This window comes from Eurosta solidaginis, chromosome 2 (assembly GCF_040869045.1).
Source record: "Eurosta solidaginis isolate ZX-2024a chromosome 2, ASM4086904v1, whole genome shotgun sequence".
In the NCBI taxonomy this organism is placed as follows: Eukaryota; Metazoa; Arthropoda; class Insecta; order Diptera; family Tephritidae; genus Eurosta; species Eurosta solidaginis.
Window position 1 is genome coordinate 136,002,143 of NC_090320.1, and position 22,486 is coordinate 136,024,628.

The 22,486-nt window shown below is 41.7% G+C and overlaps 1 long non-coding RNA gene across 1 annotated transcript; it reads left to right on the forward strand.

The window, feature by feature from the left end:
- Positions 1-1,465: 1,465 nt before the first annotated feature.
- Positions 1,466-22,466, forward strand: LOC137242372 (uncharacterized). Its single transcript, XR_010950206.1, has 4 exons — positions 1,466-1,733; positions 1,822-2,039; positions 2,107-2,322; positions 22,159-22,466. It is a non-coding gene; the product is annotated as an uncharacterized lncRNA (long non-coding RNA).
- The last annotated feature ends 20 nt before the right edge of the window (positions 22,467-22,486 follow it).

Genomic DNA, 22,486 nt, shown 5'->3' on the forward strand with positions numbered 1-22,486 from the left:
CTGTGGTCTCAAATAGAGTTCACTTATGACACACGCTCTGAGTAGACTTGTTTTCCCTTGGGGCGTGCAAACCCAAGGGAATTCGGCCTCATGCTTACCACGGCAATCCCAATTTCATTGAGAAACTGACCCTGAGGGGCAGATGATAGGTTGGTCACATCCCTTAATTTGTGGCAACCGGAGATGCCGGTTAAATATGTTGTAAAACGATGACGAAAGATGGTGAAGGAACGCATGTCTATTGTCAGCCGAAAAACAATCGATAATTGTACGAGTGGGCCGGTGCTCATTTCGTCTTTTGAGATGTTTGAGGCTGCTTTAGACTGCGTAAGCGAATAGGAGGCGTTCGCGGAGTGGATGGCCATATCCAAAAATGTGGCAAGATTTGACGCTGTCAAATCACTGCAGTGTGGCGGACTGCAATGCAAGGATGTCGCTGGGGCAGCTACTCGGTCACTTACAGGTCTGTGAGCGGAAAAGGTTGAACACATCCCCTAATTGTGGTAGGAGTGTAATTGGAGGCAAAATGGAGCATAATTGTTGCGTAATTGAGTGGAAATTAGTAGCAAAAATGGAAGCCAATAGTAGCACAATATGGCACACAATGTTTGTCAACGTAGTGTGGTCTCAAGCGATGTCGAGGGGCATTGTTGAGGCGGGCACTCGGCACTCACAGGTCTGTGTGCGGAAAAGGTTGGTCACATCCCTTGATTTTAATTGTGATGGAGTTTTATAGACGGAGCATAATTTGATGCCAAGCTCACTCTGTTTGTCAACGTTGTGCGGCCCTTAAGCGATATCTAAGCAAAACCAAGCTCCGTCGTTAACAATGTATTTATACATTGTTGTAACACTGCAGGATAGAAAAGTTTGGTCACATTCCTAAATTGCGACAAAACACAATATCTCAATCTGATTAACATGTTAATCAGATATCAAGATATCAAAATCAATGAAAGAGGGATTCTGAGGCAAGCACGGAACTCGCGGTGGAGTTGCCGTGCAACCGGGTGCCATTACCCGAAAATGGAAGAGGAGGATGGATAGTCCTCCTCGGCAAAACCAAGGCTGGTGGACTTGAACACCCCAGCTCACCGATTGGTATCAACTTGTTGGGCCGAAGATCAACGGACATTGGTCTGTGTTTTACACCGGAGGTAAGTCTACGAAGACAGGAACTCCCGTAAGCACTCACTGTCTGTCTGCAGAAAGGTGTTCTACGCAGAATTGCTGTGCATGGCGTAGCCGGTGTTGGATCGGCTAACATAACAATAAACACATTTTCGGTAAATAAAGACTAGAAAAGTTAAAGATATATATACATCAGATGAAGGGTATTTTTATAAGTTATTTTTGGATTCTGCACTTGTGCCGTTTTTTAGATGTGGCAGCACAGATTTGTAATGTCATAAAATATATATACATAAAACATACATATACATATAACATAAAACATACATTACAAGCTCTCGCTTAACCTGGTGTGTAAAAAGGAAAAATGTGCTTTGTTTAGGCACTTCTAAATGACAGAACACCTTTCTGCGTTGGCGGCTTTCGTCCAAAATAATATTAAGTTATATAGAATCAACGGGATGGCCTAGAAGATTTCATGTGGTCATACTAAATCGCTCCCGAGATAGTCGGGCTAGTACTTTAATGGTGCTTGTTCCCGGAACGTACCCGATCTGCATCCGGCAAAGGACCAATACAGTCCATAACGGGGAGTGTCATCGGTACAACAACAACATTTTTTATTTTCTGCTTTTCATTCATACGTATTTGAATTTTTAAATAATAAAAAGTGTTATATTAATTTAATAGATGACATCTCTGCCGGGTTGCGATTCAGCTCTGAATATGCCAAAATAAGAGGAAACCTACAATTAAGTGCAGATTCACGTTTCATTTGCCAAAGATTTACCTGTAAACAAGGTACTTTCTACAACCAACATGCTTTGGAATACGGTACCAAACTGGTTGGATGTATTTCCCCAAAAAAGGGTGGAACTATGCATCTTGGTTTGACAGTATTTGCTTCGGTAATTTATATTTGTATTGATTAAATTTTGAATTGTAGATAATGTAATGTGAATTAAAATTGAATAGGTAGCCGAAGCAAAAAAGGCAACTGATCCGCATGCAACTGTTATTTATGTTCCGCCACCGGGAGCTGCTGGGGATATCCTAGAAGCAGAAATTTCTTTGATTGTTTGCCTCACCAAAGGTGTGCCCTAACATGATATGGTTCGCGTTAAACACGCTGTCTTAATGCAAAATAAATCGTCAAGACCCGATTGTCCAGGAATCATCACACCAGAAAGGGTAAGTAAATTGCCTACTATTTTAAATATATAAACAACATGTGTGAATTTGTGGTAATAGTGCAGTTTACAGTACCCACCGAAATTTGGGCCAAAATTTTCGAGTGAGGTATCAAAAGCCGCGTACTCAGGGCCTAGATCAAGAATCCGAAAGCGGGAGTTAACTTTTTTTACCCGTTCAAAAGATATTACCGAAAACCCGAAGAAAGACCCATGGGTCCCTCCGAAACCGGGGGTGGGATCCATAGTATTTTTGCGCAGAACACCTTTCTACGTTGGCGGCCTTCGGCCGCGCTTATAAAAAATAACCCTGGGCTACGCCAATGCAAGTCCGGGTGTGTGGTATAACCGTGGCTACCGCCACGGTGATGCACAATTTTTTTTGTGGGTACAACACAACAACAACCACATGAAAATCGCCAACTTCAACTGCAAATATCTCCGGACAGAGATAACATTTTTCTTTTCCGCCTTCGGATTATTGTTCTCGAGATTAATACGCGTCTTTTGATACCTCACTCGAAAATCTTGGCCCAACTTTAGGGTGGTTACCGTAAACTGCATTACTACCGAATTTGTTAGTGATAATTTGTCATGTTTTGGTTTATAATCAACTGAAGAAAGCAAATACCAAAGAGTTCGAAGTTCATGTAAATACCAATTGATTTTTTTAATTAGCGTTCGGAGAGTAAAATACATATGTATGTATGCATAGAAAGGGCGGAATTAATTAATTATGCTCAGTAGATTTACAAGATTTTTGTCATTTTCCCTGCGTCGCCATTGTCATTGCATTGCGCTAAGAGAGGACATCATCACCTTATTACCCACAGCCAGTTAAAATTTTAGTAAATTTTGCTTTTTTCATTACTGATTCACAACGTGGAAAGTTATATATCGAGCATTCCATGGAGAATGGTAAATTTTAGCAGACTTTCGCATTGCGGTCATTATTAATATTCAAACCCTAGAAGGTTTATTGTAGTCATATCAAAGTTCCCGAGGTGATCGGGCCAGTACCTCAATGGTGCTTGTTACCGGAACGTAGATTGATAGATAATTTATTGAGGATTGCACAGTGACTTGCACATCTCCTTCACAGCACCTCATCCTAGTCGACTTCCTTGATGGACCCTAGCAGTGTTCTTGGCTTGAGGGATTAAATGTGGGAATGCTCTGGCCATGGTGAGCCCATGAACTTACCCCTACGTCTTGAGATTGCGTCGCATTCTTGGAGGATATGGCCGTTTACTGATCGATCACAAAATCGGCATGTGTTATTCGATAGTATGCCCATGTTCTGCATACGGCTGTTCAGTCTATAATGCCCTGTAAGAACAGCTCTTGGGATTCTAAGGTCATCTTGCGACAGGTCTATTATTGCTTTGTAGCGACTTGTGCTATAACCTCCAAACAGTATCTTAGATTTTCTGAAACCTGGCGCATTGCTCCAGTGTTCTTCTCTCTTCTCCCTCCCTTCTACTAATAAATGCCCCTGTAAGCTAACTGGCAGGAACGGCTCGGGATCGATGGGTGATGCAGTTGCTGACTCTGTTGTTGTTGCTGTAGCAGTGCTTCGCCCCATCCAATAGATGTGACCGATCACAAATTGACATCAATATCCTCTAACGGAAGTCCAAGGAAACTTGCTGTTTCAACAGGGGTGGACCATAATGAAAGGGGTGTTAGAGTCGTTGGTTCCACATTACAATTAAAGAGATGGTTGGTGTCAAGCGGGACACATTGCAAGCGGGGCATACATTTTGTATGTCGGGGTTGATTCTGGATAGGTGAGAGTTTAGCCTGTTACAGTATCCCTGGGGAGTATGCGTTCCTCTTCCGCAATTTTTGGGTACTGTTCTTTGAATACTGGTTTCACCGGGCAATTCCTGGCATAAAGGTCCGACGCCTGTTTGTGGAGTTCACCATGGACCTGCTTGTGTTTTTTTGTTTCATACGGCTGAGTTCTCAGGTGCCGTATTTCCTCAAAGTGCTTACGGAGATTAATCCTTAAGTCACTAGGCGGTGTTGGCTATTCAATCAGATGTCTGTTGGGATGCCCAGGTTTCGCGAGGCGAAAAACTGGAGAGATCAGGGAGGTATCCGTTTATTGTGTTGCAAAGCTCATCGATCTCTGGCCCTGGGCTTGTGGCCATTATTGTGCAGTCATCGGCGTAGGAAACGATAGTAACTTCTTCTGGTGGAGAAGGTAGCTTAGATATGTAGAAATTAAACAAAAGTAGGGATAGGACACCGCGCTGAGGCACCCCCTGTTTAATTCTTCTTGGTTTAGATGTTTCGTTTTTTAATTGCACCGATGCCTGCCGACCACCCAGATAATTTACGGACCACCTTTTAAGTCATAGGGGAAGAGTAGACCCTTCCAGGTCTTGCAGTAACGTGCCATGGTTGACCGTATCAAAAGCTTTTGATAGGTCTAGCGCAACGAGTACTGTTCTATGGTGGGGGTTTTGATTTAAACCGCAATTTATCTGGGTGCCGATGACATTTAGCGCGGTGATGGTGCTATGGAGTTTTATGAAGCCATGCTGATGACAGGCTAGCTGCAAATTTGCTTTAAAGTGGGGGAGCAAAATGGCTTCAAGCGTCTTGGCTACTGGCGATAGGAGAGATATCGGGCGATTTGACTCTCCTATGTTAGCTGGTTTCCCAGGATTTAGTAGCGGGACCACCTTGGCCATTTACCATTTTTCGGGTATGACGAAGGTGGAAAGAGACAGGCTGAAGACATGTGCTAAATATTTGAAACCCTCTTTCCCTAGACTTTTAAGCACCGGCATGGCTATGCCGTCCTTGCCGACTGCTTTGGATGGTTTAGCCTGATCGATGGCATCCTCAACCTCTTTGGCGGTGATGGTAATTGGTGACGCGCTGGAATTATGTTTATGTGCGTGTCTGTTGGCCCTCCGTCTATCTTTGTCGACCGCTGAATGCATTATATATTGGCGGCAGAAAGCGCTCTGGCATTTTTTCGCATCCTACAGCACTTTATCGTCAAAGGTGATGGAAACTTTGTCATTGTGCCTAGACGGATTCGATAGGGACTTAAGGTCAACCAAAGTTTACCTACACCGGCAGAGAGGTTACAACCGCTTAGGTGCTCCTTCCATTTCCCCCGCTTGTGTTCATCCACAAACAATCCCTTATTTGGGGGTCTCCGGGATCGAGCTGTCTTATAAGGTCACGTTCTCTCGCTAAACTTACGGCCTCCGCCGGGAAGTGGGACCGAATTTCGGGAATTCTACCGGCGGGAATGAAACGAGCCGAGGCGGATTCAATGACCTTGCAGAAAGCACGCTCCCCTTGGCGGGCAGCAAAGCGGTTGTCTGTAAAGGATTTCTATTCGTCCCACTTTCCTTTTTTAAAGTTAATGAAACTGCGTTTTTCTGTGACGATGAAGTCGACAGAACGCCCGAGCGAAATAAGTATAGGCAGGTGGTCGGATGCCAATGTTACCCTCGGCTGCCAGTTGACGCAGTTTACGAGTTCTGCGCTCACGATTGAAATATCCGGCGAACTGTGACAGCTTCCTACCATACGTGTGGGGGCGTCTCCGTTTATTGTGCAAAACGTCGTTTCTTCTATTTAATCCGCCAAGATCTCACCCCTACTGTCCGCCAAATTGCTGCCTCTCTTTCCGGGTTGTCCGCCTGCTGTTGTTGTTATAGCTGTGCTTCGCCCCATCCAATAGGTGCGGCCGATCACAAATTGTCATCAATGTCCAAGGAAACTTTCTGTTTCAACAGGGGTGGACTATAATGAGAGGGGTGATAGAGGCGTTGGTTCCACAATACATTTGAAGAGATGGTCGGTGTCATGTGGGGACACGTTACAAGCAGGACATATGTTTTGTATGTCGGGGTTGATTCTGGATAGGTAAGAGTTTAACCTGTTATAGTACCCAGATCGGAGCTGAGCTAGAGTAACGCGCATTTCCTCTGCTAGTTTTGGCTATTGTTTTTTGAGTACATGATTCAATGGACAATTCCTGTCATAGGGGTCCGACGCCTGGTTGTGGATTTCACTGAGGACCTGCTTGTGTTTTTTAGCTTCATACGTCTGCGTTCTCAGATGCCGTATTTCCACATCATGCTTACGGAGATGCCTCCTTAAGCCCCTTGGCGGTGTAGGCTCATCAATCAGATGTCTGTTGGGATTCCCAGGTTTCTGGGTTTGCTTGGTTAGCATTTCATTTCTGTCTCTAATAGGGAGTATTCTCGCCTCATTATGTAGATGGTGTTCTGGGGACATAAGAAGACAGCCCGTTGCCGTTCTCAGAGCAGTATTTTGGCAGGCCTGTTGCTTCTTCCAGTGAGTAGTTTTTAGGCTTGGCGACCATATAGGGGACGCGTAGCATACAATCGGCTGGTCAATTGCTTTGTATGTGGTAATGAGCGTTTCTTTGCATTTTCCCCAAGTACTACCAGCAAGGGATTTGACGTTTTATTACTGCTCTGGATTTTCGGTACAATTGCGGCTGCATGCTCACCAAAATGTAGATCCTGATCGAAACTAGAAAGATCGAGGAGATAGCTATTTACCTCAGAAACTAATTCATCCATTGAAGGGCCAGGTCCCATTGCCATAATCGTGCAGTCGCCGGCATAGGAAATGATTGTAACTCCTTGTGGGAAGGGAACCTTGATATGTAAAAATGAGATTAGGCGGGGATTGGACACCAGGGGGTCAGACGCCTGCTAACCATTCAGATAATTAGCAGTCCATCTGTTTAGAAAGGGGGACATGTGTGAGCCTAATATATATGTATGTCTTGGAGTAGCGTGCTGTGTTTGACTGTGTCAAAAGCTTTTGACAAGTCAAGTGCCGCAAGCACCGTCCTGTTCCATACAAACCGATGGTTCAGATAAGAAGCTTTTTTTCGCTTCCCAAGGCAGTCGGTTCTATGTACCGGAGCGACTCGGGATTTTTCCCGACCAAGGACTGTCATTTCAGTGTAACCCCATTTAATTTGTTTCGTCCCCCCACAAATTGTCATCCTCCCAGCAGCTCCTTGCAGCAGGACTGCTCCATATTCTCTTGCTCCGGGAAGGTATCGAATCCAATCCGGGTCCGTCTCCTGACCCCGGTCCTGAGAAATGGTTTTGCTGCATCTCGCGCCTTACGGCGCCAACAACTCAAACAGCTGCTACCACTCATAACTACAATCTTCGTAGTAGAGTCGGAAGCAATACTGAGCAACAGCCCCTGCCCCCGTCTTCTCCCCCCCTCTTTTCCGGCAGCAATCGTGTAGGTCAGGGAAAGAGACTCTTAGTCCCTACCTCCGTTTGCACCGTTTGCCAGCACAGAATATATATGTTTGCGACATCCGCCCAATGCAGCTCCTGCCTTGGGTGGTGCCACTTTCCTAGATGTTCTGGTCTCCGCGACGGCAACCCCTCGACGGGTTTCATCGCGCCATGTTGCCAGGTCGCAAACCCAAATCATCCGGGTACCCCAATGCTTGCCCAAGGACGCCCAGTCCCAGGGCCACAACAGCAATTGTGTCCTGGCCTTTCACAACCCAGGCGTAGTCACCCGTCACTTACCCCCAGAGTGGCGACGTCTCCCCTCATGCACTTCAGAATTCTGCAGTTAAACTGTAATGGACTAACTGGGAAGATTACGGAGATAGTCAATTTCATGAAGCGGCACAACATCCGCATCGCTGCGATTCAAGAGACTAAACTCACAGCACGATCTGCATTGCAGACCTGCTCTGGGTATAATGTCCACAGAAAAGATCGCGAGAGCGGAAATGGAGGCGGCCTCGCGTTTATAATACACCACTCTGTGCAATATCACATATTTGATCCTGGCATCGACCGCAGGGACAACGTCTTAGAACGTCAAGGCCTATCTGTCCGGTCAGGCGATGCAAACCTAGAAATCATCAACATCTACATCCCCCCTGCCACCTGTTGCCCCGGTGGATACCGCCCTAATATCAGAGCCTTACTCACTGGAAACAATCGCATTATTTTAGGCGACTTCAATGCCCATCATGATCTATGGCATTCAAATTTGCGGGCGGACAGTAGGGGCGAGATGTTGGCGGATCAAATAGAAGAAACGACGTTCTGCACAATAAACGGAGACGCCCCCACACGTATGGTAGGAAGCTGTCACAGTTCGCCAGATATCTCAATCGTGAGCGCAGAACTCGTAAACTGCGTCAACTGGCAGCCGATGGTATCATTGGCATCCGACCACCTGCCTATACTTGTTTCGCTCGAGCGTACCGCCGACTTCATCGTCACCGAAAAACGCACTTTCATAAACTTCAAAAAAGGAAAGTGGGAAGAATATAAATCTTATACAGACAACGTCTTTGCTGCCCTCCCTATCCCAACTGATGCCCGCCAAGGGGAGCGTGCCTTCCGCAAGGTCATTGAATCCGCCTCGGCACGTTTCATTCTCGCCGGGAGAATTCCCGAATTCCGGCCCCACTTCCCGGCGGAGGCCGCAAACTTAGCGAGAGAACGTGACCTTATAAGGCAGCTTGATCCAGGCGACCCCCAAATAAGGAATATAAACCAACGCATCAGATTGCTTGTGGATGAACACATGCGGGCGAAATGGGAGGAGCACCTAAGAGGTTGTAACCTCTCTACCGGTGTGGGTAAACTTTGGTCCACCGTAAAGTCCCTATCGAATCCGACTAAGCACAAAGACAAAGTTTCCATCGCCTTTGGCGACAAAGTGCTGTCGGATGCGAAAAAATGCGCGAGCGCTTTCTGCCGACAATATATAATGCATTCTACGGTCGACAAAGTTAGACGGAGGGCCAACAGACACGCACATAAGCACAAATTCAGCGCGTCACCAATCACCATCACCGCTAAAGAGGTTGAGGACGCCATTGGTCGCGCTAAACCATCCAAAGCAGTGGGCCCAGACGGCATAGCCATGCCGATGCTTAAAAGCCTAGGGAAAGAGGGTTTCAAATATTTAGCGCAGGTCTTCAACCTGTCTCTTTCCACCTTTGTCATACCCGAGAAATGGAGAATGGCCAAGGTGGTCCCGTTACTAAAGCCTGGTAAACCAGCTAACATAGGAGAGTCGTATCGTCCGATATCTCTCCTATCGCCAGTAGCAAAGACGCTCGAAGCCATTTTGCTCCCTTATTTTCAAGCAAATTTGCAACTAGCCTCCCATCAGCATGGCTTCAGAAAACTCCATAGCACTACCTCCGCGCTAAATGCCATTAGCACCCAGATAAATTGCGGTTTAAATCAAAACCCCCACCATAGAACAGTACTCGGAGCGCTAGACCTATCAAAAGCTTTTGATACGGTCAACCATGGCTCGTTACTGCAAGACCTGGAAGGGTCTACCCTTCCCCCATGTCTTAAAAGGTGGACCGCAAATTATCTGGGTGGTCGGAAGGCATCGGTGCTATTTAGAAACGAAACATCAAAGCCAAGGAGAATTAAACAAGGGGTGCCACAGGGTGGTGTCCTATCCCCACTTTTGTTTAATTTCTACATATCTAAGCTACCTTCACCACCGGAAGGAGTCACAATCGTTTCCTACGCCGATGACTGCACAGTAATGGCCACAGGTCCAGGCCCACAGATCGATGAGCTATGCAATAAAATAAACGGCTACCTCCCTGATCTCTCCAGTTTTTTCGCCTCGCGAAACCTGGCATTATCACCGACTAAATCTTCCGCGACCTTATTTACAACATGGACGTCCCAAATGTCAACCATTTTGAACATCCACGTCGATGGCTCTACGCTACCGACTGTCCTACACCCCAAAATCTTGGGTGTGACGTTTGATCAGGATCTACATTTTGGTGAGCACGCAGCCGCAATTGTTCCGAGAATTCAGAGCCGTAACAAAATCCTCAAATCCCTTGCTGGCAGTACCTGGGGAAAAGATAAAGAAACGCTCATGACTACATACAAAGCAATTAGCCAGCCGATTACGTGCTACGCGTCACCCATATGGTCGCCAAGCTGTTATGATATCCATCGACTGAGTGTGCAACAGGCACATTCAGGAACAAACGAGCAGCAGTGCTTGTGACAAGGTGCGATGACCACGGCGTGTGCACTGGCGTTTAGGCCCGGAGCTTCAGCTTCGTGGATTCCTTAACGTGATCACTGCACAGCACTACTCTCCCCAGTCAATGGTCAAACAGAATAATTTGTTTTGCACACTGGGATACACTAGCATAAGAAGATAAAATAAAACAACAAACGCACTTACATGCCACACTTCAGTCATATGACCCACCGTATACTCACCTCTATGCATGGCAGCTCATTGTTGGAAGGTTTGGAGGCTGCCTCTTTACCCGCCCTACCATTGGCCCCATAGATGTTATTGAGGCCCCGATACATTACTACTAACTCCTGTGTCTCAAACCAAAGCAAACACGAATTATCTACCCATTTTAACAATTATTATTTCATCCAAAATCAATCCATTACAATATTAAGGATATTAGCTTAGTTTGACTATTATTTCCTAAAACTACAACGAAAAGTATGAGGTGGCAGAACTATAATGATTCCTATAAGCATACTCACTTTTTTTTTTGTCTTTAACTTCAACTTCAATAAAAAGCTTTATACAGATGTATGTAAATATGTATGTGTGTAGATGCAAAGAAAACTCACTTTGCAAGAACAAAGTATTTATCATTAAAAATCATCGAATTTCACTTAAGTTGAAATTACATTCGTATATCCGCACATGCTTATGTACATACAGTATGTATGTACAACAACAACAAAGTAAGTATGTTTTAAGAAAAATATGTGTTTAAGTAACATTAATAAAATCTTATGACTAGATATGCATATGTATGTGGTGTGCTTCAATATTTAGGGGCATCAAAAAAAGGTAGATATAGGTATATATTATATATATAAATATTTATATATATATTGCATTGCTACGTAGCATCGAAGGCTTTCACGCTTGCAGTTGCTGCATTAGGAATATCGTAAACATTCAAATATTCTTTTAAATATAAATTACCCATCTATAATAAATTTGCGAATGACGGTAACCATCCGAATTCATACAAAATGCTTAAGAGAGATCGCAACAAAAAATTATTTAAGCTACAATTTGGGTTCAAACGACGTCATACGACTCTCTCTCAAACATGTTCAATCATTCTCATTCCTTACAATTTATATTTGTCGCATGTTTAAACAATCTGAATGTACACGAACAACAACATAGGCATATGTTGATGAGCGATCGCTAGTTACATTACATATTCATGTTGATAATCATTATATGAAATTTGATTATGAAAATCTAATGGATATGTTAAATTTAACTTTTTTTGTTTTCCACAGTGGGTTTAAATCTAAATGGGACTAAATCTAGGTATTATTTTAATTTTATTGGATAATCCTTCTTAGATTGATGTTTCTATTCGGAAATAATAATAATTTCAATTTCGCAACATCTTTCTATCATATACATTCTTATTAGCAACCTTTTGCTCCAAGTTTTGTTGTATTTAATGACTTGTCTTTTCAGTATACTAACTTTTAACTTCTTCTTCTTCGTACATTGTACTATATGCCAAATTTTACATTTTTACATATTTTAATATTTATGCAAATACTTGAGAGGATTTGCTATTCATTCATTTTGAAGATTCCAAAGCTGGGGGTGGGAAAACTCGATCAGGCTGGACTTAGAGATAGGTCAAGAGTGGCCCTAGGAAGATCTCAGCAACGTTTGCAGCGTTTAGTACAATTATGCTTTGATGGCGAAATGCAGGGAGATGAGGGAGAGATGTGCGAGCCACAAGCAACCCACATGCATATGATACAACTTTTCTGCTGGGAATTCTCGAAAGAAATCTAGTAGAATAAATAAAATACCGCAGTTTTTATATTTTTATTTAAACTGGTATAGCAGTAAAAAAAAAGGGGAACTTTGCACGTATGGGTTTATAACTTATTTGAAAACTCACCATGTATATAGATGCAAAATTTAAAGATTAGATAACAAGGGTCCGGCTCGCAGTTGACGACTGCTTTTGAGTGTTTTTGTTGGTCAAATATAGTTATGCTCACTCGCGCTATTTAATTTATTTAGTTAACTTTAGGAAGCTTCACTTTTACTTCACTTCTAACTCAAAAGAAATTTATATCACCGCGACAACTTTACAAACTATGTTACTTCTTTCAGATCTCCACAGGAAAAGAAAGATAATTTTTTCAGGAAATGGTACTAGACCCTTGCGTTTCCAAGATGTTTCGATAACTCAGTTCAAAACATATGTTTTTGACATGAGCTGAGTTACTTAAAGTTTTGAAGTCTGAACAGTGGTGGCAAGGAAAGTAAAACTATATGAATCAAAAAAAAGAAGAAGTAGCTACAAATGAAAGTAGAAAAAGCGAAATTATTTTTGCGGCTTTGTACTATGGTACACATCCCCCCACCTAGAGAGCTGGTGCGGTGTGCCTTAGTTGCTATTCTGGATATCTTTCCTATGATAAATTCCTCTTTTCCCTGTATCGATATCCTCTAACTCGTATATACAGTTGCCTTTTATCGCAGTCACTTTACATTTTACAAATTTTGGAGCAAGTTTCGCTGAAAATCTCTTTGAGGCATCACTTTGGACAAAGTTGCGCCGAAAAACGAAATCACCAATTTCAAAACGTTTATCAGAGCTTCGAAGATTGTATCGTTTTGAGGAATTTTCAAAGGCTGTTGAGATGTTTTCAGAAATTTTCTTTCTTATGAGTTTCAGGTTGTCACTTCGTTCCAAAACGGTGTCGTCCAGGGTCTTGAGCTTCCTTAATAGTTCATAATCACCTGCATGGGACATCATCTGCTGTCCAAACAATGCAAAATATGGTGTTACACCGATCGTTTGGTGGTATAAACTTCGAAGTGCTTCAGCAATTTCAGAGATGTTCCTGTCCCAGTGTGATTGGTCCTTCTTAAGGTAAGCTCTTATACCTGCAATGATTGAGCGATTCACACGCTCGCTTGCATTGGCCTGAGGACTATATAGGGCCGTGTAAACATGTCTTATCCCACGGGCCGACAATAAGGTATTAAATTGAGTGGATCTAAATTGCTTGCCATTGTCACTCATTACAATTTCGGGAGTTCCGAAAATACTAAAGACGTTATCTTGGAGGAAGTCGCATACAACTGGAGTGTTAAACTTTTTTACCGTTTTTAAAAGGGGAAACTTTGTCAAATGGTCTAATACAATGAATATTCCTATGTTTCCTTACTTGGATCTAGGGTAAGGTCCAAGAAAGTCTACATACAATTTCTGAAACGGTCTTTGTACAGTGTATTGTGCGGACATTGGTGCTCTTAGCGTAACATTGGGCGATTTGCTTTGCTTACATGTTTCGCATCGGCTAACGTAGTTCTTGACATCAACTGTCATATTTGGGCAATACAAATTGTTTTGCAATCGCTCCAATGTTTTGGCAATCCCACCATGACATTTATTTGGTGGACAGTGCGCGTTTTCGATGACCCCTGGAACTAGAGATGTGGGAATCCAAAGCTTCCAATTAAATGATTCCCTTTCAGGATTGCCATCGGGGTGTTCGGTTCTTTTATAAACCAGGTTGTCGATTACCTAAAGATCAGGCAAGCGGTTCTCATTTCGACGGACATGACTTATCAACGTTTGATAATCATCGGACAAAAATTCGGACGACTGTAAATCAACTAACGGACGGACCTCAATCTCACGGACTTCAGCTACTTCCTCAAAATTTTGTCGTGATAGACAATCAGGCACTACATTAAGGGAGCCTTTCCTATGTTCTATATTAAATTTGAAACCTTGCAATTTGAGAGACCAACACGCTAGTCGGCTGGATAAGTCAGTTTGTCGCATAAGCCACTGCAAGCTAGCGTGGTCAGTAATTATAGTGAACTCCTGCCCCTTGACGTAGGCTCTAAATTTCTTTAAACTTAGCAGAGCTGCTAAACACTCGAGTTCTGTTACGCTATAGTTACTTTGCGCTTTGTTCAACTTTTGCGAAAAATATGCTATAGGAACCTCAACATCCTCGGCATTCTTTTGGACCAACACCGCACCAACTCCTAGCTCACTGGCATCACACTGGATGATGAAAGGATTTGTGTAGTCTGGACTAGCCAGTACTGGTGCTGTACAGAACTTTCCTTTCAGCGTTTCGAAGGCTAGTTGGGCGTCGTCGTTCCATTCAAAACTTTTGGATTTCTTTAATAAGTTAGTAAGAGGACATGTCAATGCAGCGAAATTGTCAACGAATCGGCGATACCAGCCCGCCATTCCCAAAAACCGTCTAACTTGCTTGACGTTTGTTGGAACCGGATATTGCGTAACAGCCGAAATCTTTTCGGGGTCGGTACGTATAGTTCCGTTGCCTACGATATACCCCAGATATTTCACTTCCTTTATGCAAAATTTACTTTTGTTGACGTTTATGGTCAACCCCGCTTTCCTTAAATGTAGAGCAACTTCAGCAAGGACGGACATATGTGTGTCAAAATCTTCTGACACAATTAATAAATCGTCTAAGTAGACGAAAACTTGATCTCTTAAATAGGGTGGAATTACGCGATCCATCAAGCGACAAAGTGCTTGTGGGGCGTTACAAAGACCGAAAGGCATCACACGGTATCGATAAAGCGGACGATTAGGGACGGTAAAACAGGTGTAATCTCGGGATTGTTCGGCTAGGGGAATTTGCCAAAAGGCACGCCTTAAGTCTAGTGAACTTATAAATTTTGCCTTGGGTATTCTGCTAAGAATCCCATCAATATGAGGAAGGGGGTAAGCGTCCTTCACGGTAACGCTATTTACTTTTCTTGAATCAAGACACAGACGGACTTTACCTGGCTTTTTCACTAACACAACCGGACTGGACCATGGACTATTTGGAGCTTCCTCGATTACACCTAACTTAATCATTTCATCAATTTCGGCATGTACGAGTTTCTCGACAGCTGGCGAAATTGGAAAGTAGCGATGCTTTATCGGACGGACATTGGGTTCGAGCTGTATCTCGTACTTCAATAAAGAGGTTTTTCCTAAGCCTTCTTTTTCGAAGCTTGGAAATCTATTTTTAACTAAACTTAACTGATGCTGTTGCTCAACATTCAACGAAAGCGAGTTTTCGTCATTATAATTTTCATCAAGTGAAATTTCCGAAATAATGTTCGGCGCAATTTGGAACTTAAGCCAGAAATCAACACCTAGTATCAAATCCTGTGACATACTCGGTACAACAAAAAAAGTTATGATTTCTGTTTTATTTTTATATTTTACAGTAAGGTCTATAGTACCGAAAACTATTTGATTCTTGCCATCAGCTGTGCAGATCGGAATTTGGTGTTTTCGTAAAGGACGTTTGGAAACCTCCTTTGCTAACAAACCTCCTAGGCAAGACACCTGAGCTCCACTGTCTAGGAGGCCTAAGTGGTCGCTTTCCAATAACCTTACCTTGGCATAGGGCCTCAAATCACTTTCACTTCGCTGCAACGAACAAATAACCTTCTTCAATTTTTTTCTATTTGTTTTAACTTTTATCCAAAAGTCTTTCATACGAGTTGAGGAACGTTTTGGAAATTCTGAGGTACTATCATCAGGACTAAATATTCTTCTTCTAACTTCATTGTATCTCTTCAACCGTTCTTCGTATGGAATAATTTCTTTTCTTGGCGGAGTTGTAAACGTCTGAGAATCACCAGTGTGTATACTTGGCGGTACACAGCTGGTTTGCGTATACTTGTGTGAGATATTGCTGGCTAGCGTTTGCTGTCGTTGCGAGCGATCTGTCGAGATTCCTCGCTCGTTTTGCAGTTTCCCGGGCTACACTTCGGGCATTTGGGACGATAAGTATTTGAGGCGCCACAACCGTAGCAAAACACCGTCCGCTCTTCAAGGCAGTCATAATATCTATGTCCCTCTTTGTTACAATTCCAGCAGCCAGGTTTTAGTTTGGAAGCTAGGTGAGAAACTGCGTGTACCTCAGCAAGTTCACTTTGCACTATCGCGTCATCATCTACTTCCAAGTCAAGGTAGGCTTCGTTAACCTGTCTCCTAGGCAATAGTCGAGAGCTGTTTGTTTGTGAAGATGACGTTGTCTTCGCAATTTCATTGGCGAGACTCTCACCTTTCAAACAGAGTCTACGTAATTCTGCCACAGAATGAATAGGAATGAAAAGAAGCTGTTGCCGAATCCGAGGTCGCAAATTATGTTTTAAAATTTCGAGTAACTCTACCTCTGAAAGTGGAGTTTCAAGTGGTTCTGCGATTTTTAGGATGGCATTACGGAACTCAGCAAAACATTCGTTTTGGCCCTGCTTTCGAGCACGAATCGATTCTTTAATTTCGAAGTCACTCTTATGTTGTTGAAAATTTGTTCTTAACGCCTGGCAAAGAGCTGGCCAGGTGACACGTTCGACAGTTATACGGTATCGCCAGTACCAGTCCTTGGCTTTATTAATAAAAAGGCTTTGTATGTGTTCACACAAAAGGTTGAAATTGCCGTTAAGCGAATCGATAACTAGCAATTCTATTCTCGATAAGAAGCTATCTACCGATAAACGAGACGTACCGTCAAACTTTACGTCCCAACTTGCAATTAATTGGGCTATTCTACCCATGTACGGCACGGTCGACATATCACTTAGCCGTATTTGGTCAATCTGGTTATGAAAATTTGTATTGGTATTATTTGGCAATGGAGGTGCATCTCTAGGCCACACCGGAGTAGACCTATTTGGTGGGTGTTGAGTTGTGGACAAATTAGCTGGCTGACTTATGTCATTGCCTACAGGGACTGCTGGTGTAGGGTTAATATTTAACCGTTCTAAAAAACTGGATAAAGTATTTTCTATCCGCTGTTCTACCATTTGCGCTACGCGATTCTCTAAATCTTCAAAAACTGTTGCTGACCTCGCTGATACAATAGCCGAGACCATATTCCTAATACGAGCTTCGTCATCATTTACGGGTGGTACGTCACCACCATGTGCTCCTTCAGCTGACAAATTATTGGCATTTTCGGATCTTTGTTGCAGCTCATGCTGCGCTTCTATATGGGACTTTTGCAGGTTTCCACTCCCACTAGTATTACCTGCGTTTCCCTGAGACATCGTCTTCAATAATCTAGTGTTATATATATTCTGATTAAACTCCCTACTGCGGCAAGGAGCTCTACAAAGTGGGCATGAAGAATTGTTCTTAAGCCACGGCAATAGGCAGTTTCGGTGGAAGCGGTGGTCACACGCGGTAGTTAGTATGTTATCCCTATTCGTAAAAGCCTTCCTACATAGAAAACATCCAGCCTGCAAAGGAGTGTGTTCGTCGCTGTGACGCAATGGCATGTTCCCAAAAAAAATTAAAAAAAAGTATATGTATATTTGCACTCGCAAAAAAAAAAAAGATATGACCCTTTAACGCAGTGTTAAAAAAAAAATAGTTTAACGCAAACAGAATTGTTTTTACGAAAACCAATAAAAAAAAAGCACCAAAAATATTAGAAGCTTATCTGCTTGTTATGTCCTTAAACGCAAAGGAAAACTTTCGTTTAAAGAAAACCCAACAAAAATCAAAATAATTATATCTTTTCCGCTTGTAATTAAACGCCAAAAGGTTATTTATGAAAGAACAAAAATCATCAAAAGAAACTTGGTTTGAGACCATGGGAGTCTCTGTAGTGGTAATGTGGCACAAAGGTGTAAGTAAGGGCATAATGTCATACTGTGTTGTGGCATGCAACATTTTGAAAAAGAAAGATCGGTTGTGATTTATTTGATTTAAACTCACAAATTCCAACATATTCACAATCTTTCTCAAATAAATTAATTTAAAATTATAAAAAAGGTATGAAATTGAGGTGGCATCTCGACGATGAGTGTGTACTAACTAATGAAAACTTGCATATATTTTTCTATTGGTTTGTAGCAAACGTAAACGCCTGGTAAGTCAGTTGGCATTTAGCCTTAATGACAAAAATTCCCAAGAAGCGTATAACGTATTTTTGGAACAAAACCAAAAGAAGTGCTATGCTCAAATAATTCCCTAAAAGCGAAGTTTTAACGCGGTACGCATCTCCAAGCATCTAGCCTATAGGATGGTCAATTCCAGCGAAACACAACGACAACCGAAAAAAAATAAAAAGTTTATAAAATGTTAATCTAAAAAAAAAAAAATTCCAAAAGCAGACAGACTATTTGATTCCAGGAGTGAATCATGTATGTGGAGCCAATATCTAACAAAAGCACACAAAAGTTGCTTTCCTCTATAGGGCTGTGCCCCACACGTTGGGCGCCATTTTATCTGTTATGATATCCATCGACTGAGTGTGCAACAGGCACATTCAGGAACAAACGAGCAGCAGTGCTTGTGACAAGGTGCGATGACCACGGCGTGTGCACTGGCGTTTAGGCCCGGAGCTTCAGCTTCGTGGATTCCTTAACGTGATCACTGCACAGCACTACTCTCCCCAGTCAATGGTCAAACAGAATAATTTGTTTTGCACACTGGGATACACTAGCATAAGAAGATAAAATAAAACAACAAACGCACTTACATGCCACACTTCAGTCATATGACCCACCGTATACTCACCTCTATGCATGGCAGCTCATTGTTGCAAGGTTTGGAGGCTGCCTCTTTACCCGCCCTACCATTGGCCCCATAGATGTTATTGAGGCCCCGATACATTACCACTAACTCCTGTGTCTCAAACCAAAGCAAACACGAATTATCTACCCATTTTAACAATTATTATTTCATCCAAAATCAATCCATTACAATATTAAGGATATTAGCTTAGTTTGCCTATTATTTCCTAAAACTACAACGAAAAGTATGAGGTGGCAGAACTATAATGATTCCTATAAGCATACTCACTTTTTTTTTTGTCTTTAACTTCAACTTCAATAAAAAGCTTTATACAGATGTATGTAAATATGTATGTGTGTAGATGCAAAGAAAACTCACTTTGCAAGAACAAAGTATTTATCATTAAAAATCATCGAATTTCACTTAAGTTGAAATTACATTCGTATATCCGCACATGCTTATGTACATACAGTATGTATGTACAACAACAACAAAGTAAGTATGTTTTAAGAAAAATATGTGTTTAAGTAACATTAATAAAATCTTATGACTAGATATGCATATGTATGTGGTGTGCTTCAATATTTAGGGGCATCAAAAAAAGGTATATATAGGTATATATTATATATATAAATATTTATATATATATTGCATTGCTACGTAGCATCGAAGGCCTTCACGCTTGCAGTTGCTGCATTAGGAATATCGTAAACATTCAAATATTCTTTTAAATATAAATTACCCATCTATAATAAATTTGCGAATGACGGTAACCATCCGAATTCATACAAAATGCTTAAGAGAGATCGCAACAAAAAATTATTAAAGCTACAATTTGGGTTCAAACGACGTCATACAACTCTCTCTCAAACATGTTCAATCATTCTCATTCCTTACAATTTATATTTGTCGCATGTTTAAACAATCTGAATGTACACGAACAACAACATAGGCATATGTTGATGAGCGATCGCTACATTACATATTCATGTTGATAATCATTATATGAAATTTGATTATGAAAATCTAATGGATATGTTAAATTTAACTTTTTTTGTTTTCCACAGTGGGTTTAAATCTAAATGGGACTAAATCTAGGTATTATTTTAATTTTATTGGATAATCCTTCTTAGATTGATGTTTCTATTCGGAAATAATAATAATTTCAATTTCGCAACATCTTTCTATCATATACATTCTTATTAGCAACCTTTTGCTCCAAGTTTTGTTGTATTTAATGACTTGTCTTTTCAGTATACTAACTTTTAACTTCTTCTTCTTCTTCGTACATTGTACTATATGCCAAATTTTACATTTTTACATATTTTAATATTTATGCAAATACTTGAGAGGATTTGCTATTCATTCATTTTGAAAATTCCAAAGCTGGGGGTGGGAAAACTCGATCAGGCTGGACTTAGAGATAGGTCAAGAGTGGCCCTAGGAAGATCTCAGCAACGTTTGCAGCGTTTAGTACAATTATGCTTTGATGGCGGAATGCAGGGAGATGAGGGAGAGGGTTGCTTGTGGCTCGCACAAGCAACCCACATGCATATGATACAACTTTTCTGCTGGGAATTCTCGAAAGAAATCTAGTAGAATAAATAAAATACCGCAGTTTTTATATTTTTATTTAAACTGGTGTAGCAGTAAAAAAAAGGGGAACTTTGCACGTATGGGTTTATAACTTATTTGAAAACTCACCATGTATATAGATGCAAAATTTAAAGATTAGATAACAAGGCTCCGGCTCGCAGTTGACGACTGCTTTTGAGTGTTTTTGTTGGTCAAATATAGTTATGCTCACTCGCGCTATTTAATTTATTTAGTTAACTTTAGGAAGCTTCACTTTTACTTCACTTCTAACTCAAAAGAAATTTATATCACCGCGACAACTTTACAAACTATGTTACTTCTTTCAGATCTCCACAGGAAAAGAAAGATAATTTTTTCAGGAAATAGTACTAGACCCTTGCGTTTCCAAGATGTGTCGATAACTCAGTTCAAAACATACGTTTTTGACTGAGCTGAGTTACTTAAAGTTTTGAAGTCTGAACAGTGGTGGCAAGGAAAGTAAAACTATATGAATCGAAAAAAAGAAGAAGTAGCTACAAATGAAAGTAGAAAAAGCGAAATTATTTTTGCGGCTTTGTACTATGGTACAAAGCCTAAAAATTACCCACTGGAAGAAGCTACAGGCCTGCCAAAATACTGCTCTCAGAATTGCCACGGGCTGTCTTCTTATGTCCCCAGAACACCATCTACATAATGAGGCGAGAATACTCCCCATCAGGGAAAGAAACGAGATGCTGACCAAACAGTTCCTGTTGAATACCCAGAAACCTGGGCATCCCAACAGACATCTGATTGACGAGCCAGCACCGCCTAGGGGCTTAAGGAGTCATCTCCGTAAGCATTTTGAGGAAATACGGCATCTGAGAACACAGCCGTATGAAGCGAAAAAACACAAGCAGGTCCTTGGTGAACTCCACAAACAGGCGTCGGACCTTTATGCCGGGAATTGCCCGGTGAACCCAGTACTCAAAGTAAAGTATCCAAAACTTGCGGAAGAGGAACGCATACTCCCCAGGGAAACGCGTGTCACTCTGGCTCAACTTCGTTCTGGATACTGTAACAGGTTAAACTCTTACCTATCCAGAATCAACCCCGACATACAAAATGTATGCCCCGCTTGCAATGTGTCCCCACATGACACCAACCATCTCTTTAATTGTAATGTGGAACCAACGCCTCTAACACCCCTTTCCCTATGGTCCACCCCTGTTGAAACAGCAAGTTTCCTTGGACTACCGTAAGAGGATATTGATGACAGATTGTGATCGGTCGCGTCTGTTAGGTGGGGCGAAGCACTGCTACAACAACAACAACATAAGAAGTCATTTCGTCATTTCTGCCTCATTTTAAAACCTACAAGTTTAAAATTTCATCAAATACTGACGTATACGTCATATGTTGTTCAGATAAGTGATTCATTGCTATGTCATGCAGACCACAAGAAACGTGAAACTTTGGGTTCTCACACAAATTACCTACTTTTTGATTTAATTTTTATCTAAAAATTCGCTTCCTTAGTTCAGCTCCGTTCATAAAAGGTATGTCCCGTCCTTCCTTGTTTTAATTGATGTTGAAAACGACAAAGTTAATAGTGCCCTAAAGTCAAAACTACCAGTCATTACCATATTGTTATTTCAATAAGTTTTTTTTTTATTACAGCATCACCGTAACAATAGTTATAATTCAATACGTGTATCCCCTACCAGTACGTTGAAGCGACAAAGATATGATGAAAGCAATAAATATCCCTTGTAGGGAGTCTCGAAGGAAAGTTCATCCGGGAATCGAATATAAGCTAATCGCTAAGGACACAATGATTCCACTGCCTGGAGTTTTAGAGAACAAAAGTACCAACATGAGACTTCCTTACTACACTAAAAACCTTTGAATGCCATAAATAATATAAATTGCTAGCTTAATGTATGATTGAAAATCAGAATTAAAATGTATTTATTATATATAATAATCTCGTGTCATGGTTTTACTG